The sequence below is a fragment of the Lepisosteus oculatus genome, chromosome 27 (genome assembly GCF_040954835.1).
Source record: "Lepisosteus oculatus isolate fLepOcu1 chromosome 27, fLepOcu1.hap2, whole genome shotgun sequence".
NCBI classification, from domain to species: Eukaryota; Metazoa; Chordata; class Actinopteri; order Semionotiformes; family Lepisosteidae; genus Lepisosteus; species Lepisosteus oculatus.
The window spans coordinates 5,162,715-5,190,398 of record NC_090722.1 but is presented as its reverse complement, the minus strand read 5'-3'; the positions used below and the strand labels follow the sequence as shown (position 1 = coordinate 5,190,398).

At 46.2% G+C, this 27,684-nt stretch overlaps 1 protein-coding gene across 1 annotated transcript in view; it reads right to left on the bottom strand.

Moving 5' to 3' along the window:
* Nucleotides 1-27,684, bottom strand: part of sema6cb (semaphorin 6Cb) — a 306,316-nt gene that overhangs the window by 219,971 nt on the left and 58,661 nt on the right. The window contains exon 4 of the mRNA XM_069184905.1: nt 23,971-24,050. The gene's annotated coding sequence lies outside the window, so the exon portion shown is untranslated. The remainder of the gene's footprint in view (nt 1-23,970; nt 24,051-27,684) is intronic.

Here is a 27,684-nt window from a genome sequence, read left to right as displayed (position 1 = left end):
TGTCCCACCAGCTTCTGTTTTTTTGTTCAGCCGTTACACTGCACGCAAAGGCGTCAGCGGGAGATCAGCTAATGCACTCTGGATGGCCAGCCAGTCTCATCATCTGTCAGCAATGGCGGAGATTAAAGGCAAATGGGGAGATGAGTTTAATGCTTCTTAATGACTTACTTATTTGAAGGTCGCTTCAAAAGTGTAACACATTTAAAGTAAATGGGGTGTACTGCACCTTCTCCCCAGTGGATTGGAGGCAATTTGTACTTATTATCACCCATCTTCTTGTCATCATTTTTTTTTGTTAACAGTATGGTTAAGAGGGAATAAATCGGTTCGCAGAGATTTTGGATGTTACCGTTAATTCTTGCCTCGCATATTCCTCTCTGTCAAGGAGGCGGCCGCAACAATGCTAAAATATAATTGTTTAATGCAACCAGATAGCCTTGACAACGTCTTATAAAGCTCAGATGAGAACTTATAATGAACATCACTTAGCACTCAGAAGTGCTTGTGTGGGTTCAGGGGATGAGAAGAATGAGCAGGGCGAAACCTGTGTTTGTCAATGGAGTTTGTACTTTAATAAGATGGTCAAGGTCAGCTCAAGGGTCTGCCACGTGGGGGTACACAGCACACTGGAAGACCAGGGTCCTTCTCAGACTCTACCTTTGACCCCGTCCCACTCCTCGTGTCCCCAGAAGCCTGTCCAAATGTGAACGACTGCCACCACCACATTCACATTGTGCACCAAGATCTTTTAAAAGCAGTAACAGTGCAAACACAGGTTTAACAGTGGTAACAAGCAGGTAATTCAGGACACAAAATTAATGAACAGTTCGTCTGACTGCTGATCATCTGTATTAATCATATTACAGTACAGTCTGGCTTCTCTGGTTTACTAGGAAAAAGGAATCTGTAGTGACATGTAGGCGATTTTAACATCTCCATGAAACATGTTGATGTTCAGTTCCACATCTGGAACTGATCTCTAGGGAGAGCAGTGTGGTGACCCGTGTCTCTAGTGCCCCACTGGGAGCAGGGCAGGTTCGAACCCCAGACCCTGTTTTTACCTGGGCCAGAGCCACTCTCTTTGCTCGGGAAGGAGATAAAGTCCCAACAGCCAGATTCTGGGTTCTCACTGGAAAAGCCAGACAAGAGTTTTCTAACTACATTTAAAAATGATTCATCTGATGATAACGGGGTTTCTTCTGTTGATGTTGATGTTGATGATAACAATGTGTGATTCATCCCCACTAATTTTTGATGTGGGATTGCATTTGACTGTATAATCTGATTTGCACAAAAATGAAGGAATGCTCATTAACAGGACGTGGCATGTCCATTTGACCTTGGTGCTGTTTTTGTCCCCCGATTTCCCTCAGGCTGTAGCCTTTCTCCTTCTAGCCAGTCAGGATCTGGATCAAACCAACCCGTGTCACCATATCTAATCCAGATAACAAGCCACATCTGCATCTAACAGATCAATGCTTTTTTATCTGATGGCACAAAAACAGGACAAATTCACACTACAAAATGCATGACAAAGATTTAATTACTATCCAGTAGGGGAGGGGGAGACAATTAAAGGGATTTAACCCCACTTCTGAATTCTGAATAGCAAATGGCTGTCTGCGCACATTGGGAATTGGGAACACGGAGCCTTTCTCCCACTTCCACAATCACGGCCTGGGAAACAGCTTTTGCTGCCGTCGCGCCCGACTCCTGAAACAGCCTTTTAATCCATCTGCCGGGACAGAAGTGCATCACACGCACGCACTGTACTTCCTATCTGAAAGCTGCTGTTGGGGATTTGTGAAGGGCAAATCTGTGCATTCACAATACCCCTTCGCTAATCCTGACTCCGACGGGCACTCTCTTTTCCTGAGTCTGTTTCTTGACTTTGCTGCTCTGGGGAGATACCTAGCTTGGGCTGAAAAGACATTACTCAGCCCTGATGAACTGCTCTCTCTAGTGGGTATATCTGTATATGAATATGTATAAAAGGTTAATTTCTTGCAGAGGAGTCACCTCTCTCAGCATTTGGACATTTTGCAGAGGAAGGTAGGAATGGGCACAGAATACGTATATATCTATGATATAACACACTCCAAAACACTAGGAAACTGCAATCAAATAGGTTGACTATTACTGTAGGTGGGCAATGCCTTTCTGACTTGCGCACCAGACAAATTCACAGCCCCTGGGCAGGGCAATCCACCAGACTTCAATCCTCCTGAACCCCACACCCCACTTATCCCACATCACAAACTCAACCTGCTCGAGGAATGGGGATAGGATTGACCTGCACATATTTCAAAGTCTTGCACGACAGATCCTGTCATCCAACATGCTGGAACCAGAATCCCAACGTGTTATTTGGCAGGCAAAGAGTACATATCTCTAGTCACAATGATGTTGCAAGATCCACAACAAGGCGCTTCGGCCAGCCCACAGCAGTAACAAGAAAGATTTCGGACAGCACCTGCAGGACTGATCAAAGACTGTGCACTCTGTCTCTTAGGTAATCCCAATCACAGTGGGCTAAACACAGGTCTGACCCTATAGCCTCGGCTACATGAGGTTCAGACTGCACTATAAGAAGCATTACATCTAAATGTATTGAGCATTCTGAAGCTTTCTTTGTCTATTATTGGATTATATACCAAAGCTATTGGTTCAGTATCTATAGAATGCTAATTGTTTAATCAGATTAATTAATACAGCTTCCCAGTATCTGAAACAACTTATTCCTTCACTTACTGCATGCAATAAATGCCGTTTGTCACTCGTTGGTCTGTTGAAAACTCTTTTGACTCAGCACTTGCAAGTAAAGATGTCTCAGCTAAATAAAGGAGCAGGAGGCTGCAGCTGTACTTTGTGGCCCTGAATAACAACCTACCAACTAAATCCTTAGAAAGGTACCAACAAATGTCATAGAAAAAAACAAAAATTGCCACAACATTGTGAAAACACCACTATAGATCTGAAGATCAACCAAGACACAATAAATGGTCAAACCTCTATTTCCTTTGCTTCTCCACTTACACTAATAGGCACTTTTAGACCAGAAAAAAAAATAAGACTCCCTGAAATCTGAACAAATCTGACACTGTCAAACTGACTGCAGGCTTTCACTATATACAACATCAAAGAAAATACCCCCACTTCAATCACAGACCAGATAAAGCACTGAACAAGGAAATTCTTCTTCATTTTCTTAAATTAAATACCTCCTGACAAAACACCCCTGGGGTTGGGGGCTTGTCCACTTCTTTTTAAAACCCCCCAGAAACCTCCTGTCTTTTCTTTTATCTTCACTTTGTTAATTCCACAAAAGCAATTTGGAGGATTTCACTCACAAAAAGAAACTGCTGCACTGCGTGATAAATGCTTATGGCTGGTTAACCGGGCCCATAGTCTTTGCACACAGACTTTCTGCGTTTCTTTTGCACTCCACATCACCTCTTACTTTGTCTGACCTCAGCATCTGGGTCCCCAGGAATGCCCTATCTTCACAGGCTAAAGGAACTGAAATTCATTAGTCTTCACACACAGGACTGAGGCCACCTGCTTCAGGTGTACCAAATCACTGGTAAAGTAAACCCAGTCCACTCAGCAGCGAAGACACAAGTGGAAGCGAAGACTGAGCGTTGGATTTTGGGACAAGCTGCCCTGATGTGTTGTTTCAGCAGATACTCTGGCTCTCTTTCAAAAAACAGCTGGATTAAGTCATCAGGCCCACTTGTTACTGAGAAACCCAATGAGCTGGACAGGCTGAATGGTCTCTTTTGGATCTCTTCCTAAGTTTTTCCTAAGCAGCCATTATTCAGATCAGTTTAAGAGACTTTCTAGGTATCAGCCAGGCAATAACAGTTGTAACCCTGTTGAATCCCAGGGCCTGTAGTTTGAGGATACAAGACCCCACCATGGGGAGGTAGGGTCAAATGTTTATGATCAGTTGTCTAAGTGCTCAAACATCAAATATCAATACATTGGGTCTAGCTTGAGAGATGGGTCTTCTACTGACTGGTCTGTGAAGATCTGACTGGAATGTCATGTGTTTCCAAAGGTCAGTACAGTTTGAAGAGAGAGCAATGACAACAACACAGATGCCGTGCTCTATTAACTAGACTGGTTTATCCTTCTTCTAAGGTCTAAAGCATGTAAAGCCATAATGAAAGCTTTTTACTGTATAACCCACTGAATCATGGACTTCAATTTGAGGATTTGAGGGAAGAGGAAATCATTTTATAAATGGACACATGGTTATACCAGTATTTGCACTCAAGTGCAAGTGTGTCACTAATTGTGCTGCAGCCATCGAATAAACCAGTCACTGAGCTCTGTCACTTGTGTGCTTTTAAAACTCGGGGGCAGGTGAGTCCTCCAACAATGACATGATCTGCATCGTTGAGACCGGTGACCTGCTCGCTCTTTTAAACCCTGATTAATCAGGCTCATACGATTAGATTGCAGTATCCCATTCCAAAGGGAGGGAGAACATTTGAGAGGTGTTTCTGCTTCACTTCTGGGGGACTAAGCTGTTCAGACAACGAATAAAAAAAAAAAAGGTGAGAGATCCCTTCCCCCAGCACCGACTTCTGTTCCAATTACAAAAGCAGCAAGCTGGCAGAATGTCACCACCGCACAAAAGTAATATCACTGCTGCTGGGTGCTCTAAGAGAAAAAGAGATTGTCATATCTTAGAGGAAGCAGTCTGCAGATGGATGCTAATGAAATTCATTGGGCTTCACAGGCTGTATAATTAACCTCCCCCTAAGCCCCCCACCCACCTTCCCCTTCCTGCTCAACCTGATGGGGAATTAGCTGCCGCGCCGTCAGAGTGCTGGACAGGTTCGCTGGCCCTGTGTGCCACGCAAAGATAACAGATGCCTGCGTCCCATTGGAGGTGCTTCTTCAGCACCCCTCCTCGCAGTGAGGCTTCTCCGCTGAACCCCTCACCGTTCCCTAGTGCTAACTGCTTGCACCTGGGTCAGAAAGCTTCCTGTGCGAGCCTACCTGTCCAGCGCTCAAGGGAAAGAGAGGCCAAGAATGGCTTCTTCGGAAAAGGCTTCGCCCACCGGACATTTTTTCCAGAGCCTAAGACAGGGCAGCTCCGAGCACGGCCCCTTCCTACACACTTTGCTGCGGAACGTTCCTAAAGACCATAACCGGTCGATTTTGAATTTCCCGAGACAAAGCAGACCCGTAAATTAATCCGCAATGGGTCTTTCTGCGCAGCTGAGGCGATGTTAAGGCAGGAGCCGGTGTTTACGTTGCGCTGGGAACCCGTATCGCCTTTTAATTGCTGAGCACATTATTTAACGGCCCTCCGGAGTGACAGGAGGAGAGCCTTTCGTTTATGAGGCACGTGGCGTCCGGGTCCGTCCCCGTGTCACCCAGAGAGACTGCCTAGTTGGCTCCCTCCACGGCAGGAGCCTGCGAGAGCACATCGCGCTTTTACACTGGGAGTCCAGGAGTGTCCGCGCCAGACCGCCGGGATTCATCCGGGCCGCTTGCCGACTCCAAGAGTCGCCCCGAGGAAAAAAAAAACTGGCAGCTCAGCACCACGTTACATAGCCGCTCCGCAGTCGAGACGAATCAAAAGGCTTCGTCTGATAAATGCACACTAAGGAGTGAATGTAATAATTTAACACTCAGAGCCGTTACTCCATTATCTCCCGTTTTAGTGAATGGTGTTTATCGAAATCTAGTGCTGAAGATATGTTAATAGTCCACTTTTGTGACTAGTCACAAAAGTAAAAACCTGAGCAGCTGAAGCATTCACACGTTCTGATTGATGGGATTTAGTGACCTATAGCACCTATCAGAATTATTCATTGTGAACCACAGTGAATGCAATGAAGCAGCATCCCACCTTCTATCTTCAACCTGCTATACAGAGTAGTCACTACAGACCCCAGGACACCATCAGTAAGAGTGGGGTGTGGACCCTGGTGTCCTGACTACTGGTCACTACAGACCCCAGGACAGTCAGTAAGAGTGGGGTGTTGACCCTGGTGTCCTGACTACTGGTCACTACAGACCCCAGGACACTCTCAGTAAGAGTGGGGTGTTAACACCAGTGTCTAAATTCCACTATGGACTGGTACAATATGTCTTAACTGGTATTTTCCCTTTCTCACTTTACCACCAGATCTGCTGTGCAGTGGAATTACTGGTGCATAACAGCTGCTGTCTCTGGCATGCTATTAAAAAAATTGTAATAGTCTTGGGTTAAGCTGTCTGTCTGATCGAGAGGAAGGCCAATAGGTAAGACCACAGTGGATGCCTATTGTTATTCAGTCCTCTTTGTTCAAGGGTGAATAGAGGCTTTAGGAGACCCTGGGACTATTGCAGGTCCCAGTGCAAACGTTTAATATAGTGGGCAACAGTGTGAGAACTTTATTGTACACACATTTATCTCTCTTACATTTTATGTGTTAACATTTAAAGGAGCTTGTACAGGACATGCGTGTCCAAGTCTGGTCTTCAACAGCAGCAGTCCAGGAGGAACTGCAGGTGTCCTGAAATCATCAAGCACCACAAGGGCTCAGGGTGAGGCACGGCTTCTCCGGACCAATGTAACCTTCCAGGCACAAGTCTGAAGCCAAAGGGCCGCTGCCCTCACGGAGTCGCCTTGGGTCTCAAGATTTCAATATGAAAGTGAGATCTACCAGGGACACAAAAAGCATGGCCAGGAGCTACAGGCACATGAAATCTGAACGGGGGGTGGGGGGTCAGAACTGAAGATCAGAGCACTTCTGTTCTGACACTGGCATTCTGCAGGGGAGAGGTAGCACTGGGTGCTGATGACCTGGTGTCGCTTACAGCTCAGTGTGGCTTAGGCGCTGCGGGAAGGAAAAAGGAGACTTGTTTTTCCCCTTAATATGACCAGAAAAAGGTTAAAAAAAAAGTAGTCCATCTCATTTATGTGCTCTCGCGGGCTCCTCCGCAAACCTTAATCCTCGACAAGACGCTCGAAAGCCACTTTAATCTAATTTCTACAGGGAGCGTGTCCAATCAATCGCAGGAAATAATTCCATTGTCGTTCGTCTGCGTGCTGGGAGCCTGATTACTGGGCTGTTAAGGGATGGATGTAGTCGTGGGGGGGAGGTATGTGCGAGGAAGGAAAAAGAAGGGCTGACAGCGTCCCGTCACTCTTGGCTCTAATTAAAGCTGACGAATTGACCCCTGTCCCTCTGAGTCTCGGCTGAGAAACAATCAACAGGCTGAGAGCTGGATTGACAGCTGGAGAGAGACAGAGCAAGAGGGAGAGGAGGGAGAAAATTCCAGGCTCTCTCCTCATCAGACATACTCCAGTAAGAAAAAAGAAAGGAACACAATTTACTCAGGGCTGGTAATTATTTTCAGTCGTGGCTTCGATAAAATAATCACTGGGAAATTACTAAGCTGCAGTCACTGCCTTTTAGACATAACTGATTTTTTTCCCCACCCCACTCAATGTCACAAACTGACAAATAATAGAGCAGTTCTTTTCTTATTTAAATCAATCAATCAATATCACATTAACAACAGCACCTTCAGTGTTGACCCATCAGACCACATGTCTTATATGCTAAGCGCAAAAAGCTCTAACAACAACAAGCAATTCTGAGCAGGTGGCACCTCAGTACCTGGGCTGACAGGAGATGCCATTCAGTATGTGCCTGCTCAGTCGCTCACTATCAAAGTGTGAAACAGCACAGAGTGGCACAACAATAATTAGTGTCCCTCCAGTGCTGGTGCACAGGGGAGGATAAACAAATCTTCCTTCTTTTTTATCATCATCATCATCATTATTATATGGGGGTAACATAGTTTCTCTAAAATTTTGCACATCAATCACAGACATCAAGGCTGGCTACCCTTCTCATCCTCACAGCAATCCATGACAACAGAGAATGGAGCAAAAAGTTTTAGTGTCCCCTCCAGAGCTGGTGTTTCAGGGAAGATAAACTTATTTTACCAGCATGATCATACGGGGTGCCATAGTTTCTCCAAAGGTTTGTAAATCAATCCCAGACATCAAGGCTGGCCTCTCCTCACATCCTTAGACCAATCAGATACCAGTCTGCGACCAGTCCTAGACATTCTGTTCAGTCTCAGGAGGCGTGTGCTCACTGAACTACGGCAACTCAGAAATCACCTCCACGCCTTCTATTAGCTAGCATGTCCTAACAGATTATACAAGACTACAGAAAGATTATTGAAAAACATAGCGCTGCATTTACACCCACATTTCCTCTGCAGTTCTCAACATCTCAGGACATTTCAGGGTTTTGTCACATTCCACATCTGGTGCCGAATTCTGTTCATATAATTCAATACACCGCTCCCCACCCTGGCCTCTCAATCAGGGCAAATGATGGTCACTCTTATTACCTCTGTATCTGACATGGCTCTTCACGCGGCCTTCTTTTTCGATTTCTCATCCAGATGCACGTACGTGACTGTTACTGTAGATTTCATACAGAGGATACTACACATGAGAACAGAAGAAACAAGGAAGCCATCTGGCCCTTATTGCACAAATCTCTTCACTCCTTTTCACCTTCCCTACCCATTCTTACACGGACTGGTAGGAAAACTCCCCTTATCCAGTCCTTTGCCTGACATTCATAAGCATTTAAGAATGGTACAAACGAGAGGTCATTTGCCCTAGCCAGCTCGTTTGGTAGTTAGTGGCTAATTGATCCAACAAGCTGATTATTACTTGAAAGCAACCAAGGTAGTGACTTCAACCAAATGGCTGGGTAGCTGTTTCTACACTCCTGTGACCCTTAAAGACATGCCTCCTGTTCTTAGTTTTAAATGCACACTCATGTAATTTCCACCTGGTTTGTGTTGCTCCATTTATGCATTGTGCACAGACAGGTAGAGCAAATGCCATATGCATATTGTAACATTCCTATGGATAAGAGTGCTGTTAAGAACTAATAAGAACAGTGATAAAAGCAATTACAGCAATAATAATGCAAGACATGCACAGAACGCTTGGAGTGCATTTAATTTAACAGAAGTATAGGGATAATTAGATAGTTACAGGAGGGATCCCCCTGTATCAAGAACATGTCAACAATAATGGCTCAGAAACTTGTAATGGAGATCTTGGGCTGTTTGGGGAAAAATACAATATTTTGTCTTGTTGTGCAATTTTACGGTATGAAAAGCATGACAAAGGGTTTATTAGACTTTCCATTAAGATGTATCGACATCCCAGAAATAAGAACTACTACTGCGATCTCTCAATAAGCACTCGTTTTACAGTGTGGGGGCTGGGGGTTAAAATGACCCACTACATTGCCCTTGTCTCCAGACTAAAGGGTCCTGGTATAGTACAGCTCCTATTCAACTGCAGCTCTCTCACCCTGCAGCATTAACAAGAAACCCTCCAGCCCGTCGTGAGAAATGAGAATTTGTTCCCCGCTGATTTATAGGACTTTGAGATAAAAAAAAAAAGCTGTGATCACAGAGAGGTTTGGGCTTCTTTGGTTTTTCAGCAGCTGCAGGCTCTTGTCAAAGTCAAAGCGAGGTGTGGAATATTTCACTCGTGAATCAGCATTGATCAGGATGGAAAGATGAAAGTACTGTACAGAGCCTTTACAGCGATCTTTTATGAGAGCCCGTAGCTTGGAAGACGTCTGAACTGAATCAAACTAACACAGATTTGTAGACTCCTTTCCATCCTTTATTCATGTTTTTTTTAATGTAAAACCTTATTCACAAGGAACAACAAACCACAAACCCCACCACGCAATGCAGCGAGGAGTACTGATTTAAGAAGTCAGACTAAGAAGATGTCTCACAACCAAGGGCCGACCACCAGGCTGGCAGTGGAGGATGTCAGAACCCCCATGCAGTGTAGGGACTTGCCTGGGGGGAGACCAGGGTATTTACAGCTCTTCAGGAAGTGATGTCGTGGAGAATCAAGAGAGCAGAAGAGGTGAAGGAGTTCTTGGTTGCCGTCACCTTTCGCGGGCTTTTGTTAAAAACCCTGTTTACCTGAGGCGTGCAGAGGTTAAAGAGGTAGCTGGGAGCGAAACGCCGCCACTAAAGGGGGTGAGGGGGACATTTCTAAACTGTACCACGCCTGGACATAGACAGCCCCCTCCCTCTCTCCCTGGGGCACCTTTCTCACCCCTGCGGTACAGAGGGTTTAAAGAATCGCACCGACAACCGTGAGTCTAATCAAGAGTAAATCTCATAAGCCGACGCGCTAATGTCCGGGTCCGCATGGGGAAGAGGACAGGCTTGGCAATGTGATCAGCCAGGCGTGAGTCGCGCAGAGAGACAAACTGATTTTTGGGACGCACAGCTACACAGGAAATTGCGGGCGTACAAAGCAAGGAAGACAGAGAAACTAAATTGCTCGAGGAGATTCGAGAGCACGTCTCGACAACGGGCAAAATCTTTCAGTAGGTATCACAGAACAAGACCGGGGGGAAAGTATTAAATCAATCTACATTAAATCACATAGGACACCTGAAGATAAGGGTTAATAAGGATCTGCTAAACTACTGTTTTAAGCCTTTTTGTTGATTGCTGCTGGCTAGCTGCCTCACACTACTTAAACTCATACTGAACCAATCAATGCTTTTGCAAGAGGATTCTGGGTTTGCACGGTGCCTGTCCATTCCAGCTGAACAGGTCCAGGCGGATTATCATTACCGGTGATTTCGCTGGCTGAAGCTGTGGTCCATTACTGGGAGCTGCGGCTGCCCATTTCACTTCCATAATAAATTGAGGTCTTCCTGTAAGTTGGGTTTGCAAAATCAATCTGGAAAAGGCACCTTGCTCAAGACTGGGGCTCAGTGTCCCTTAGCCAGGACGTGAACAAGCAACCCCTCCCCCCGTCATGAGCTCAGAGCCTGGATCCCTCCATTACACTGCTTCCCTCGGTTTAAACCGCAGCTGGGATGACAACGTCCATTGGAGGGAGTACACCGATGGGAATCACATTTTCCTCCAGGAAGTGCGCTTACCAGAGCCGGCCGTTTTCTCTCCTCGCCTCAAATTATCGGAGGAGTAGTGCCGCACCTGCTCACAACACTACAGAGGTGGCAGTGGTGAGAGGTCACACGGGCCCCAGGCTACAGCAGAGCACAGCCTCCTGGGAACCCCCCGGTGCTTCTGGCTAAAGGCATCTGTTCAGTTCATTTGTCAAACGCACAAATGCAATGAAATGCTTATTTGTATGTCCAACACAAAGACATTAAAGGAATCGCCAAAAAACAAACAGCAGCAGCAGCAGCAGCAAGTTAAATAACATACAACTTAAAAAAAAAGTCAGGCTCGCAGTGTGAGGAAAAAAAACGGTGTGAGCCAGCGGCGGGGGTAGAGTTCAGTAATCTGACAGCTTGTGGGAGGAAACTGTCTCTGAATCTGGAAGTTTATACCTTTATGCTCCTATAACACTTAAAATGAGAAAGCAGTATGACTGATATCCTTAGCGATACTTCCAGCCTTCCTGAGACAGCGAGTCGTAAACATGATCGCCATAGAGTGGAGCTGTACCCCAGTGATGGACTGGGCTGACCTGATCACCCCCTGTAACGCCTTCCGCTCCGTTGAGCTGCTGCCAAACCCCACTGTAATACCACACATGAGCACATCCTCAGCAGCGCACGTGGAAAATGTAGTAAGGACAGTTGAAGATAGACCACATTTTGGGGAAGCGAAGGCGCTGTTGTGCCTTCTTTGCAGCTCTAGTTACACACTGGGACCACGTTAAATCATTAGTGATGAAGGTACCCAGGAAGTTGAAGTTGGTAATCATCTCTACAGCCACCCCACTGATGGGAATAGGAGTGTGGTCTCCACCCTGCTTTCTAGCTTCTTTCTTTTCTCATCGGACCATAGCACTCAGGCCACATTCCCGAATCAACGTCAGGAGCCCTCACCTTCTCAGATCAGCAACCTTGGCTCTCCCGCCCCATCTCGGCCCTTCATTCCCCAGATCCCCGGATCCTTCAGTATTCCCACAGATGCCAGCAGCAGGGTCAAACGGGCACTGAAAAGCTCCGGTGCGATCCCAGCCTGGTAATGGCCGGGGCGGGAGAATCCAAGGGTGCCAACCTACACCTGCCCCCAGGGGAGGATCAAGGATACAGTCCGAGTGGTATCAGTTCTGTCCAATTCATTCTGTGGAGGAGGGGGGCTGAAAGCCTCATTTCTGCCGCTTCAAGCTATTCATCAGCAGGCACCTTATTCCCTTTGAAACTGTCAATATCAGGCCGCAGGGATGGGTGGCAGAACCCCGGCCTTCAGGACTGGCTGTTTCTCAAGCCAGCACTGTTCCCAGACAGCTGGAGAGAGAAATGCCTTTATTCACGATTTTCCTTTCCCTCAGAACTCACAACAGAGACAGCGAATCAGTCACCGCCACAGCCACTGGATTGGAGATGCTGGAGATCCCTGCATTCATAACTTTTGCAATTCATATTTGAACAAAATACTTTTCTTTGAAGCCACGCTCAAAATTCAGTTTATGTGCCTTCAGTTATTTTATTTTTTCTAAGGAAAAAGGGCACTGTATTAGGAAGCGGGATGCCAGCAGTAAGGTGAAAACTGCAGAAAAAACACTTTAACTAAAAGAAAGGAACAGCCCCATCCCCATCTCCCCTGACTTGCAGTTCCAGGCCTGCAGGAAGTACAGAGTGGAGTGAGAGGTACGGAATGGGAGACTACGCCAATATCAAATATTATTCCGCTGGAATTCTTCATCCAGATTACCATATCTTTACCCCTCTTTCCATCCTAGCATTGCCAGGGCAGGAGAGCTCTCCGTTCCCACCCATCTGCCTCGTGATCTCACACCAGAGCTGGGAGTAACTGTTACACATGTAACTGGCTGGGTGCACATGAACTTCCGTCGAACTTTCATGCTCATCGCACAGAAATCTCTACGCTGCTACCGCCATCGCTGCCCATCCCGAGCCCCAGAGCCCACCCTTCATTCCCAGGCCTGTGGCTCAGCATGGGCCGATACACTGATTGTTCAGGTCACGCCGCTCTAAAACCGAGAACAGGAGGCACTTCTTTTACCCAAAGGATGGTGGGAGTACGGAATAAGCTACCGTGCTGTGCTGCTGAAGCCGATATCCCAGTTTCTTTCGAGGTCCAGGGATCAATTCGCTAACTAGCTACCAAACAGTCCAGAGCTCGGCTGTGACCGTTCTTACGTTCTCCGACTCAGACCGCTGACTGGTCTGTCTGGTCCAACACCACACTTCTTCCTGTAAGGCCACTGGGCATTTTGCAGCAATCAAACCGCTTCTCCATTGGAAGGCGTCGGCACCGCGGCCTCTGTTTCCACGTGCCCGTCTAGCCATGCGAAGAGCTTCCCAATGCTCCCCCAGGCTGCGTGGTTAATGCTGTTTGTGTGCCACAGAAGCAAGACCGCAGCTTCATAACACATCGCTTTTGGTCACAGTCATGATAAACAACTCCTCCCCCTGCTGTAACATTCACGGGTTATTTTTCTTACTCTAATAATAAAATGCCACAATGACTTCTCGACACATGAATCATTCAGGATGCCAGTCCAGGAATCCCTGCAGGCAAGCTGCAGTGTTTTGATTTTGTATGACACTCAACATTTAAAACAAAAAAAAAAGGAGAAGCAAAAAATGTAGTGGAAGACTCTTATTCACAGTTTGGGCTACTGTAACAGCTGCAACAGGTGTGGAACTGAACCCAGGGACCCAGTACTGCTAACCACTGCACCACTGTGCTGTGACAGAAGATACTTTACAACACAATTTTTATGATGATATAAAGACACCTAGATCTGCTCAGAGACAGACGCTTACTTAAAAAAATGGTCTTATTTAGGTCTTGCCTTGGTCCCTGCTGAGGACAGGTCTAATAAATAACCATCAGTTCCTAGAGGGAAAAAAAATAAATAAAAAGGATAATGCTTTTAATTTAGGGCTCTGCAGCCATCAATCACAGAGCGCCCGGGAGCTGTCACAGATAGGTCCATCATTTTATTGGCATTCGCGTTAAGTCAAAATTGCACTCGAGGAAAAAAGGGTCATTCTGTGTTTACAAGCGGATCAATATCCCAGACTTTAAATAATCAGTAATCTCCGGGAACCGCTGGGGACTGGGAGCTCCATCGGCTGCCAGTGGCCCTTGAGCTGCTGGTGTGCAGGACGAGACACGTTCCCAGCTTAGGGTTTGATCTGAACTAGAGGATTCAATCACCGGATTTGAGCCTGACATATCAATTGAAAAGCCAAGGTCCTTGTGTTCTACTTTCTGCTTTACAGGGTGGTGGGGGGCACATCTCAAAGCAGCTTATTCCAAGACGGGTGACAGGAGAAAAGCCATGGACAGTCATTTAAAGTTAGTTTTCTCAGCGAATTCACTCAAGATTGGATAGCAATCTTGAAATGTCCAGTGCACCTGGTGCTGGCTTCTAAATATAACAGCCTTTCAGGTGGTAATACATGGAAAGGCTCGTAAAAACTACTGTGCAAGATCTCCTGAGCAGCACGACAAGTACTAATACACTACTGCTAAAGTTCAGACTATGCCTGATTGCACTATACTCTATATGAACCCGGATGCTCGTTTATTTTTTTCTTTTATTTTCTTTTACTTTTTTTCCTCTTTTTTGGTGCATCTTCTCTGGGTTTGGAAAGGTATGATATTTTTAAGTACTTTTTTAGGAAACTCAAAGCACACTAACGGCATTTGCTCAGAGCACTGATATAGCCCTGCGGCCCAGATGTCGTTGGTTACAGTCCGAGTCGTCTTGCTATCCAGCCATGACTGGTATTCACCCAAGCTGGTGCAGACAGCTGACAGGGTGCCACACTGATGGGGTGTTTGGTCAGGGCTCTCTCAGCAATGCCTCAGTGAGAAGTACTCTGCTCTTCCAATCAGCTCGAGCTGTCCCACTGGGTGCTGTAGAGCCCACAGACATGGAAAGGCTCCTTTTATAATGAAGAAGGAAATCCTTCTGGGGCAGCATGGTGGTACAGTGTTCAGCATTGCTGCCTGGCAGGAATTACCAAGGTTCAATTTTGGACAGGGGTGTTATCTGTGCGGAGTTTGCATGTTCTCGCATGCGAATATGGTTTTCCTGCAGGTTCTCCGGTTTCCTCCCATAGTCCAAAGACATGCTGGTGGGCTAATTAGCTTGTGGAAAAATGGACACTGATGTGCATCTGTCCTGTATGTCCTATCCAGGGTGTGGCCCTGCCTTGCGCTTGTTGTTTGCTGTGATAATATCTGGCTCCCCTGCAACCCTGAACTGGAAGAAATGCTTAGGAAACGGATGGATGGATCTCTGCTTTGAAATGGGAGTCATGTTGGCTGCCCTGGCTCAGCAGCTGGTCATTCAGATCAGCCAAAGAACAGCTCAGGAGGGAAGGGAAGCAGAAATGACTCCGCCTTTAAATTTAGATTAGAGTCTCTGACTGCCAACACTCCCTCATTCAGCCCGGACAGAATTTAACCTTGAGAGACCTTGTGCTACCAAGACGCGACAATATTAATGACAAACAATAAACTGTTAGACTTCCTTTCTCAATTGGATCAATGCTTGGGTCTCGCAGGGTTAAATGTTAAAAGCAGAAGAAACACGTTGTAAATAACCGTTATTCTTTGTTCCACCAGCAGCTCCAGAATTGGTTCCTGCTCCAAGCATTTATTGACTTTTTCTAATCTTGGATGCTTTCATTACAGGTCCCTAACTGTAAGAGCAGGATTATTTAGGCACTAACACCACCATGCAGGGGGACTTAAGTGAAGATTACTGCCCAGTGTTTGGCAGGGACTGGAGGAAAAGTTTATTTTATGTCAGGGAAGGGGAAAAAAAAACATGTTTCTGTAATGGATTACACATGTTTTTCTCGTAATGAAGAAGAAAGCAGGCATTATTGATGTCAATGGCAAAGACTCGCACTGTTAGCAGTCTGGACTTCACAGTGGACATTTAAATTCTGAGCACATCCCAGAATAAGTTCAGTTAATTCAAAAGGGGCGGCAAAACAAGCCTGTTTTCCAGTTGTAATGTCCCAGCACGCACCCCCCCCCCCTCCAGATACACTATCATTTTAGACAAGACCGATGATGGAGCTGATCTTTCAATGCAGGGAGCTTAATTAAACAAATACTGCGCCTATGTGTAAGAATCCAGGCACAGGAGGTGAAGGGCTACCAACCCGCAGTTCTGTTTTTGCAGACGGAAAATCTTTTATTTTTATGAACGTCTTTCTTTAGTACGGATGTGGGGGACGCAGGCAGCTGAGTCCAAGGGGCAAGCAAACGAGTCAGAGACCAGGAGGGGCTCACTGTGTTTTTGTGAACGGATGCAACAGACGTTTTTTCCTGGATTTCCGGGCAGAGTTAGAACAAGGACCTTTTTTTTAAAAGGACTGTCCGCAGATTTCGGAGAAATTAGTACTTCCGAAGTGTCCAACTGTGTCTCATCCATGAATGCCCTTACGTGGAGCCTAGATTTAGCTCCCTGTAGTGCCAAAAAGGAAACGCCCAGGCGCTTGTTGATACCTCCTAGCTGGGCTGTTGTTTGACAACCATGCTGGGGGCTGAGGCCAGTGGGCTCGAAACAGTCCACGGGTCTCAGGCTGGCACAGCGGCAGCACTCTACAACGGTGTGACAGCGCAGGTTTTGGAGGACAGCGCACACCTCTTCCCTCCCGCTGGTCCGCAGGAATTAGAGGAGAGCTGAGCTCATTGTCGACTGCAGAGTCCAGGTTGCAAGAGAAGAGCAAGATAATCGGTGATTACAATTTAAAAAAAAAAATGACAGCCAGTGTGGTTACAACTACAAGAGAGATACAGCAGGTGCACAACGTCAGGCCTGGAAAGTCAGCAACTGAGCATGTTTTCTAGGTCTCTTGAAATCATCAACAGCCAAATAAGCTAATAGGTAGCTCAATTAAGTTGAGGCGCTTCCCGAGTGGAGCTGTAAACTGCTGCACTTGGCAGTGATACAATTGGGCCTCCACCTGCAGGCCAGTAAGATCCTGTAGTCTAGTGTACTGTAGGTACTGGTCCAATACCATGCAGCTCCTTTAAAGTTTCTTTGCTAGTCCTGACCCACCAATGGTGTAGAAATGAATGTGAAGGTACTGTTAAATAAAGGTTACACAATAATCCGAACTTAAAGTGTCATTAAGGTAATTTTTAAAAAGAAAAAAAGGTGTATAAATTCTACAGACATCCAAGGAACCTTCCATCCATCTACCTCTATAGACCTATCAGACCTAACAGCTCTTTAACACTAGAACAAAGACAGCATTATTCATTTCCCTGAACGACTTCAAACTCAACCGTATTTTATAACTGCCTGGATGATTCTAAGCTATTCCAGAAGCATGACGAAAGACAAAACATGAAGGACGGGGAAAAGCCAGACAAATGGTTTGGCCGTTCGGGGACCTGAACAACTAAAAAAAAAAAAAAGGAACATATGATCACTTTTTTTTTGTCCTGATCATCCCAGCCAAGTAAAATAAAAAAAAATGACGTCATCCCACTTCAAGGTTCCCGAGCGACTGCACCCGGCTCACCCGGCCTCTCCCGCCCAGCGTTATGTAAGGGGCTTGATTTGGTACGGGGGGCTGGCAATGGAGGTTTTGTTTGCGGCGCCGATCAGCTGAGCTCCCATGACTCCGCGCCGCCGAGTCACATCCGAGTCTGCCCGGCGGCTGGAGGGCCTGCTCTTCAATCGGCGGCCTGTGCGAAGAGCGCTGCCGTAGGGGCCGCAAAGACCGAAGGGGTCAGATGTCTGTCCCCCAGGTGGCGAGTCAGGAGCACAGGGTTGAAGATAAGGTTACTGGGAATGGGCTCCCTGCAAAAAGTGCAGCTCCCGTTTCACAGGCTGCGGCCCATGAAGCGTCAGGGGTCAGCTGATGCAGCGCGGTCCCCCTCACCCCCAACCCCCCCGCCATGGCCGACTTATAGATGGAGCACGGCATGGAGGAAACGATCTGAAACCGAGGATGAAAAACCAACTTCGGGACGAGGGTGTTCAACCCTACGGGACGGGAAAACAGACTAACACCTTCCAGAGAATCCAGATCTCGAACGGTCCAGAGCCAGCCCCACCGACCGAAGGCTACAGGTGACTGAAATCAAGCAGAAACACTCATAAAATCTCTATGCCGAAATCCAGGACTCACATCCTCAGTGTATCTTCTAGAAATAATAACGACAAGACTTTTTGAAACTACCAAAATAACTACCAAAATAACAAAATAACTGCCGATGTTAGGCAAACAATGTGGATTTATGTTCTACACTCGGAAAATCTTGCTCAGTGACTGATAGGTGCACCATTGGAAGGCAAATTAAATTCCTGCCCTTGGCTGATGCCCACTTGGGTTAAGAACACATTTCTAGCTTTCTGGTGGGGGGGGGGGGGGGGGGGGTGCTGAACATTTTTACCCCTTAATGTTATTCCATCCGGGGAAAAAAAGCTGATGGAACAGAAATTCACATTCCAAGAAGATGGATCAGCACAAGTGCTGCAGTGTTCCAGTCCACTGTCCTGTTCCACATGGGAAAACGATGACTGGCCAGGAGTTAAAATTTCAAGGAGGAGAAAGGGCATCAAAGAAACAAAAGAACTAAAACTGAGATTAGCTTTGATTTACTGTCATGTAAGATTAGTTTGCAAATGAATAAGCATACCTAACAAAGTTACTGTTGGTGTGCAAAGCTCAATCAGTGACACATTTTGAGGTTTTAATAGAATTGTACACCATGGCATATAAAGGTTAGCTGTGCAGCAACATTTTAACAATAAACGTGAAGATGGAGTTAAAAGTGTAAAAGTTAGATTGAGTTTACATTATGTTAGAACAATAAATTGTATTAATAATTTATAACTTTCTCATTGAGACCCCATTTTGTGAATTGTGTGTACAATTCTTGTTCTCAACTTTTTACAAACAAGACACACTTCACTGCTCTGGAAGCAGTAAAACAAAGACTGACCAGGAACATTCAGATAGGCAAGTCCTGCGCTGGCACTTTAAAAGGTTACTAACACAGTCAACCCACTGGAAATCTTCAAAATCTCCAGTGAAACAAGAATGAAATGATGAAAGTGGAAGCTGCGGAGAAGAGGATTTAATACTATAAACGGGAGTTCACTCTTTACGCAAAGGGTAGTGGGTGTTGGGAACAAGGTACACCTGTTGAAGCTCCTTTCCTGGGAGTCTAAGGTGAATGTGGTTCGTTGTAGCAACATGCAAGATGGGCTGCATAACGCTCTGCTCTTTTGTAGCCTTCCTTTCTAATGAGCTGGGGAAGGAATGTCTCAAGTAAGCTCAAGTTTCTCCTCTGTTCGGTCTGATGTGGCCAGACTAGGTAAAAAAGCAGAACCAGACATTAAAACGAACAATGACAAATGTCTGCAGCTCATGCAAAAATGACAAATAGCAAAACTTCACTATGTTTTGGTTTTCCACCGTTTAACTGAAGCATGCAAAATACTTCACAGAATACTTTATCCAAATCAAGTGCTGTTTCTTTAAAGGGCTGTTGCTTCGGAGAAACAGCGCATGTAATTTAAAATAATGATCAGAAATGGATGCACAAGTCCATTATATCAAGCTGAGCCTAAAAATGCCTAAATATATTTAATGCGTAACTTAATCATAACTTCATTTGTCTGACATAATTAAAATTTATTTTTTGTAACCTTCAAGGTCTGCCCTGCTGAAATGGAGGTTTTGTTTCAAACAAATGCACTAGCTTTAGGAACATATGGCATGAAATTTAAAATAATCATAATACATTTATGCCACACAGTTCCATGTCAAGCACAGATTAAAAAATACTAAACTCTGTAAGCATAACGTATTGCTTAATTGCCAGAAAATAAATTGAATGTATTTATTTATTAGTTTTGCATTTTGCCTTTCCTTGCCAAATAGAGTGTTATTGTGAAATTAGGATTTCTTTCAAATAAGAACTGGATTTTTAAGCAAACTTTCCAATGCAACAGCAGAGTGGTTTGACTGGAAACCTGATTAAGAGCTACCTGAAAAGAGAAAGTTTCTTAATTGATGATTACAGAATTCCTATTAAACAGTCTTATTCCCTGAGCCCTGAGGGTATGGGTGTTAGGAGTGGGCACCATTGATTAAATAAGTGCTACTCCATGTTCATTACTTCAGAACATATTCTTCAATATTCTCCAATTTAAAGAACAATCAGTGCATCCCCTCCCCTGCCAAAACAAATGAAGTACCAGGTATTCCCTAGAATCATATGTTAGTGGTCAATATGAAGGTGCTGTGCCCCAACAATGATTAAGGGGACAGGCTCACCAAAACATTGCCCCTGAGAAAAATTGAGACTTAAAAAAATAGAAAATACACAAATTACGATTTATTGTTCACCGTGTTCTGAATTTTAACCTTTTGGTCTTCAGGGAATTGGAAGCAAGTTCGAGAACAGCTGTACTTGAACTTGCCAGCACTTGCAGACGCAGAGGAATGTTACAGCTACACTTGCAGGCAGTGCAGTCCACAGGTGCCCTGTGGGAGGAGTGAGAATATTTCTAACACTGTCACATGTTGAGGTTTCAGTCCACGAGACATGACGGCAACCAAGGTCTCCTCCACCTCTGCTGCTCTGTTAATTCTCCAAGACATCAGTTCCTGAAGAGCTAAAAATACCACAATTAACCCTCCATAGCCGCCTCTCTGCATGCCCCCTCCCCACCCAGTAACTCCCCACTCTGCACAGGGGTCCTGACTCCCTCATCCTCTGACTGTCACACCTGTGCTCACCGGACTACAAGCCATCACGAACACTGCTGTCCTGTCATTCAGCCCGCATCCACGACAACACGCGATGTACCACCTGTCAGGTTCCAATCTCAGCCGATCTTTAAGACTCGCCTTTCTGTCGTCCGGTGCTCTGTCACTGTCTTAGTTTGTTAGTGACTAGCTTTAGTGCTCTCCGGGCTCCACCTTGCTTGCCCTTCTCCACGTCTTCCTGGATCGCCCCTGCACTCTGCTTTGGGATTCTCCTGGATTTTGACCCAGGCTCGCTGCTGCTTCCGTACTTCCATGTGTCCCTGCTCACTCTGAGCCCTCCAGGTTATGACCTCAGACTCTTCCTGGCTACGATTTGTACAAAGTTTTTCTTGTTTGCTTGTTTTCTGAACCTGCCCCTGAATCCAGTCTCCAGCTTCAGGAGAAGCGGGTTAAGACAGTGCTTCTTATGCCTGACTTCCCATAAAAACACATTTTCCTATAATTCCTGTGAAATTATAGGAATGAGGACCAGGTTAGCACTGTGACGCAGTGGTCAGCAATGCTGCCTTACAGTGCTGAGGCCCTGGGTTCAATTCTGTACCTAGGCTACTACTGGTGTGGAGTTTGCATGTTCTCCCTGTGTTCATGTGGGTTTCCCCCCACAGTCAAAAGACATGCAGGTAAGTTAACTGACTCTAGGGAGTATGTTTTTGTCTGTGTGTGCCCTGCGATGTACTGGCATCCCGTCCAGGGTGTGTCCTGCCTTATGCCCGCTGCCTCGCAACCCTGAATTGGATGAAGCAGTTAGAAAATGGATGGATGGGAGGGTGACCGTCCCCGAGGTGCTTTAAGGCAGGACATGTTTTCTAATGAACCTGAAAGAAAACAACAGTACAGCTTTGCCTAGATGTGACTTCCCAGCGCATGCATTGTGCCAGGAACTGATTCCACTGAGGATGACTTAGTTCTGTAAACACCCATCGCTCTTGTTTTCACACGGCCAATACACAGACATATTATATTTCCATATGGATAATATGTTTCACACAGCTCACTCAGCCTGACGGATGGCATGAATAGTGAACAGCACCGGCACAGTCTGCAGCATTAAATCACCACTCTTCCATTTAGCAGAGACGTGATACTTAATTTATGCACAAATTACTTTTGGTTTAAGGGCAGATTTAAAAAAAAGCCTGTCCTTTTGCAAAGCATCCTGGCAATTCCGGGGCCTTCCGATCACTCCCATCTAAGTGGCCATTTGTAATAATTTATAAATGCGCAAGAGCCTCTGCTTAAAGAATCACAATCAACCGCGCTGCTAATGCGAGGTGCCGGCTGGGTCACGCACTGCGCCAGGCCTGCTGCAGCCTGTGCAGCCGGTGTCGTCCGGAGAAGACGAGATGGTCCTAGTTTTCTAACCAGCGCCTCTGACCAGCCACGCAGTTGTGGCTGCAGCTCTGTAAACAGGCACGGCTGCCAAGCGCACAATCTGTGCAAACTCACTGCTAAGACTCCCCCCCACCAACGCCAACAACGGATATTCTATCACAAACAAAAAACTGGAATCAAATCTGTCTGGTTCGCAGACGGCGTTTCTTTCTTGCCTAGTTGTGGGGATCCGAGAGCTTCTGAGCTGTGCTCACCAGACTGTGGGATTAAGTCAGCTGTGCCAGACATCATGAGCCCAGTATACAGTAGGCTGCACCACTTGAGCGCTGTAGCAGGAGGTGGACCCTCCCAACAGCAGCGTCAAAAAGTGACCTAACTGCTACTGCTTGCTGCCTCCACAGCCGGATGGCGAGCTGCAGCACTGGCCTGTTACAGGAGCCCAGTGTCCCCCTCTCCGACTGCCTCTTCCATGCGGTTGGGTTGGGGGAAACAGAAAGGCAAGAGGTCGGGTGCGGTTCAGCTCATGGAGGCTCTCGTGACAGTGAGCAAGCAAAGGGCAGTGCAGGCGTGCAAGGAGTCCCAGCACAGGTCGGCACAGCTAAGAAAACTGTGTCATAAATTGTTACGAGCAACAGAGGGAGGCTATCTCCTCACAGCCTAGCTGTGAAACTCATTTTCAACAATCACTTCATGTAACACAAAGGAGTGTGCTACCCAACATAAAGGCTAGAATGCGACATTAGGAAAGAGGATACAAAAATTAAGAATTACTGCTGAACCCTGGCACAGGAAGGTCACCACAATGCAAAGTTCACAAAACCACCCAGCTGTCCAACATGCACCAGAGGCTTTTTCAACTTGCCTGCTTTCTGAAACATGAAGGAAAAATACTAATGAAGTCCAAACTCTGCAGCAGTAAAGCACAGCGATATTAAAGTAAAGAAAGAAAGGGTGGGGTATGACATGGCAGGGCACGTAAGAGCAGGGCAAAGCATGGCATGTTAGACCTGCACAGAGATTGAAAATACAACCCAAGATGCCTATGGTTCAATTCATTACAAAGGACGAGCTGCGTTCGTTGATTAACAAAGACATCACAGAAACATAAAGCCTGGAGACATGGAACACCTTGGATGTTTTGTAAGCATCTAGCCAAAGAAGGTCTGACAGGCAGCCTGGATACTGCAAATGATGCCAAGGTACTGTAGCTGTGGCCAAGCGCCAAGGCAGATCTTCCACCAGGATGCTGGCACTGGGCTGAGGAGCTAAAAGCACTTTGGGTGTCAGATGTGATTTTTTTTTTTATCAGATGTTGTATCAGACGGAGAAGAAAAGGTAGGGAAAGTGAGTAATAAGGCAAAGGAGGAGCTATATCTCACACACCTGGCCCTGTGGGCTTCAACCTGCCAACGCTAATCCATCACTGCGGGGGGGGGGGCAGCGTGGCAGAGAGGGGCGCGTGGCTGTGTTGAAGCACTGCCACCCTGCTTCTCTGGGTCAGCACCCCAGAAGAGTCAAACCGCTGCCCGCACCACCACCACCGCCCCCCGGCCCGCACTTATGTCTGCGCTGGCGGTCCCAGGGCGCCCGTACCAAAGTGGCACCACGTGCAGCTCCTGTTTTCCACCTTGCTATTAACCGGAGCTCCAGGGGCATCTTCGCCAGATGTTTAACTTACAGCCCTGAACTTCAGTTTTCTGCCACTGAAACACCGATTATTCAGCAAGTGTTTAGCGCCCCCCACTGGTGAGCTACTGCGCGGGGAACAAGTCAAAGACGTCCAACAACAAAAATACAACATCGGTGCCTCAAAACTGAAGTCATCTCCGCTTACCTCCCAACTTCCCGGGATTTCTGTGGCCAGGCTTGCAAAGGAGGTCCGTTCCGTGCTGCCGGAGGCAAATTCCATAAATCCTGGGGAGAAAACAAACAGAGAAGAAACAATTAAATAAAATAAGTCTTCCAAAAAGTGTGACGCTGTCTAAAAGGTTCAATGGGAGCTCTGGATTTACAAGGTCAGGAACAACATCGTGGAAGTGGGACAAAATCTGACTGGCATGGAATGAAACGTGTGAGATTTGTACAGGGAACTGTGGGCACGAGGTTGGACAAGACAGCAGGTGTCGTTGATTAGAGAGTTATATTCGCCACTCACGGCCTTGCAGAACGGGGGCACACAACGCCAAACATAGCTGAAATCACAAGGGAATGAGCCTCCCTCGGTGCTTGTCTCAGTCGGAGTGTTAACACGAATCTTTAATTAGATGGTGTGGGGTGTGTACGCGATTATCGCCCCACGGTGCGCCAGCACTCATCTGGCTGTGCACAGGGAGCCGGGGGGGGGGGGGGGATACGCAGGCGCTGGCAGCGCGATCATTTTAATTAAACAGCTCTGCTTTGTGTCGGAGTCCCAGAGGTAGACGCCAAGCCTGCGTGAGTTCTAAAAGAACAATAATAATAATGCATCTGCTGCAGTGGTCCATCAGCGTCAGAAGCAGATGGCGCAGTAGTTAAGTGGCGAAGAGGCCCAAAGTGCTTTTAAGAAGTCTCACTGCCACCGGTCAGCATCCCAGAGAGGCAGGCTTGATAACTCGGCTATTTGAGACTCCTTTATTCAGTCAGAATAGAAGAGTTTACAAATATTACAAACTAGAGGAGGTCCAGCCATTTGATCCATTCAAAATTAATCTTTCTCAGGTTGCAAAATCCCGGGACTCTGTTAATACTTTTCTTGATTTTGAAAATGTGTATTAAGTCACCCGGCAATCTACTATGTCCAACACTAAAGAGACTTTTCTCTTTCACCCCATCGGCATACAAAACGCCTTGAAGTCATGGAATCTTTCTCCTCATGATTTTTTTGCAGTGTAAGACATGATTTCTCTAAACATCTTGGATTTGACTTTCTTGGCTGGAATAGGAAAAAAAGTGAATTGGCAAGTGTGATGAGGCCAGAAGTTCAATTTTGTCACTGAGTGACATTATCACACAGGTGCCACTTAAGATTATACTACATGGTCAAAAATATATAAGGAGAAAGAACTTCCCTAAGCTCCTATCCCATAGTTTTGTCTGGCTATTCCTGTTTCAACTTTTTCCTTCCAGCCCTATTGATTTCAACAGCCAATAACAGTTTGCTCTGGATTATCCATTACCCAGGGCTGTAAGAAGGATTTGGATCGCAGTATTCCGAAGGCCAACAAAGAAAGGAAAAATCTAGCCAGCATGTCTTTGCTTAGTGGAAGAAAACCAGAGCAGCTAGCAAAAACCCCGGGAAGCATGCAAGCTCCACACAGAAAGACACCCAAGGCCAAAACTGCCCCCTTGCTGCCCCCAGAAAGAGTTGAGTTTCCAAACCCAGCCGGACACTCCCCTTTTAAAGCCATCAGCCACACAAGGGGAGATGGGCTTGAGTGTCTATTAGTAATGACCGATTGGGAGCAACACAGTGGCTGAGGAGGATCAAGAAGGGGAGTCTGTGTGGGAGAACCGAGGGGTAACTTTGGTGGGGGCAGCATCAGCGGTGCAAATCACGTGCATCATGTGCATCTGGGGGCAAAGTCGAGTTCAGAATTAACGATGAAAAAGGACAGGCTCTGGGGTCCCCCACCAAGAACCGAGAGCATTTGATTCCGACTGCGTTTGCATTAAAAAGCCGAGAGGGGATTTTTATTTAGGCAGCTAGAGCAGGATTATGTTTACATACAGTTTATCAGCATCGTGTCTCTTTCCCCTTCTGAATATTTTCTTCTCCGCGGGGAGCCTGAATCTCATTAGGATCCTGAGGTGTGTTTTTTTTTTAGAACCCGTGGATGGAAAAGGCAGCAGCGCCTGCACTGTCACAGGACCCCCCTTCAACCTTAATCAGACAAGCAAGCGCCAACCACCCCACAATCCTCCACCTCCACCATCGCGCGGCACTGGCAGAACCTCTCACCTGATTGAAGTCAGAAAAATAAATCTGTGGTTTCTCGTGGCTTTCCTGAACACCTTTCTACCTTTCAAAAAGACAAAAAAAAAAGCAACACCTAAAAAAATAAAAACAACGAGAGGAAAAGAGGGGTCCTTTATCGTCTCTGGGGGAAAAAAATCTTTGATTCGAATCAAATCCATGTGCACACACGATTGGAGTGTGGAGTTCCCCAAAGGTGAAGCAAGGACAACCAGGGAACACATGTAAAATAAAGTTCAAGGTCATATAAAAAACCAAAGGAAAAGGGGGCAAATTTAACAAGTGTTTACATAAAGTTATTGGAAAGGTTAGAAGGAGAGAATGTTATTTGGTTTTGTTGCTAATTGAACCAAGGAGCTCATCCAGCCACCTCTTGAAAAAAGTCGGGGGATCAGCTTCAACCACATGACTGGGAAGCTTGTTCCATACCTCCACACCCCCTTTGTGTAAAGATGTGCCTTCCGTTTCCTGCTTTCAATTCACTTCACATAGCTTCTGGTTCACTTTTCACTGTGGAAGAAGTCCATGAGGTTGACTTTGGGTGGATTTTATGGCTGTTGGGAATTTAAAAAACTTGCATCTTTATAAGAAGAAAAACCAACTAACCTTGCTGTGACAATGTCCCCACAATGTCCAAGTAAATTTAGGTGCAATCCTTTCAGTAGAAAAAAAAAGACACCGGCAGCTTCAATGGGTCTCTGGTAAATAAATCAGGGACACTTGAAATGACTGTTCGATTATTCAAATTCCTTTCAAAAAGGGAGATAGAGTAAACCAGGATAGTTAAAATTGTACAATCAAGTGAAAAATGCTGTCTTGATTTAAAAGCAAATGATCCAGAGTCTATGTGAGGAGCTCTCTCTCACCAGGTGAATCAGCGCCTGTCATTCCGGTCCCCCACAGTGAGGCACTGATTGATCAGAACGGAGCCTGGCTGCCGTCCTTCAGTGTTTTAGTACGAGTCCCCGTCAGCCAGAATAACTAAATGCCCCAATGATCTGTCACAAACTTTAACTCTAACACTCACGTGAATTTTCATGAGATCCGCGGCAGAACTGAGATCTCCATTGATTCCCAGTTAACTGCTGCTTTTCAACATACCTTATACACTAGTTTCAATCTCCCATTCTTCAGGTGTGCTGTAGGGAACATCCCATGAGTTACTGTACATGCTGCTGCACACTTGAGCCACTCAGGACGGATACATATGATGAAGATACTGCTGGGATGTCCTAAGCATGTCCTCCTTGCTGTCTTCTCTGTGTCGGGCATCTACACATGAATAGGCATCCCAGCACAGAGCTGAACCCAGGATCCTGGAGCTGTGATCTCTTACCACTATACAGTACTCTAATTTTGCCACACCTCCAAGTTGTGCAATGGCCTCAGTGACCCAAGTCATGGCAGCAATCTGATCCACTGTCCCTCAGGTGTCCCCCAACAGCCCCCAAAAGCTGAATAAGTACGCAAAGAAATCCACCAAGCCAGAAGACAAACAGCAGGTTTACAATAATGTCCCAGCTCCAGAGGGTGACATCACCCTTTCAGGGTCCCAGCAAACAGCTTTACTTTGGTACCAGACTTCAGGACCGCGGC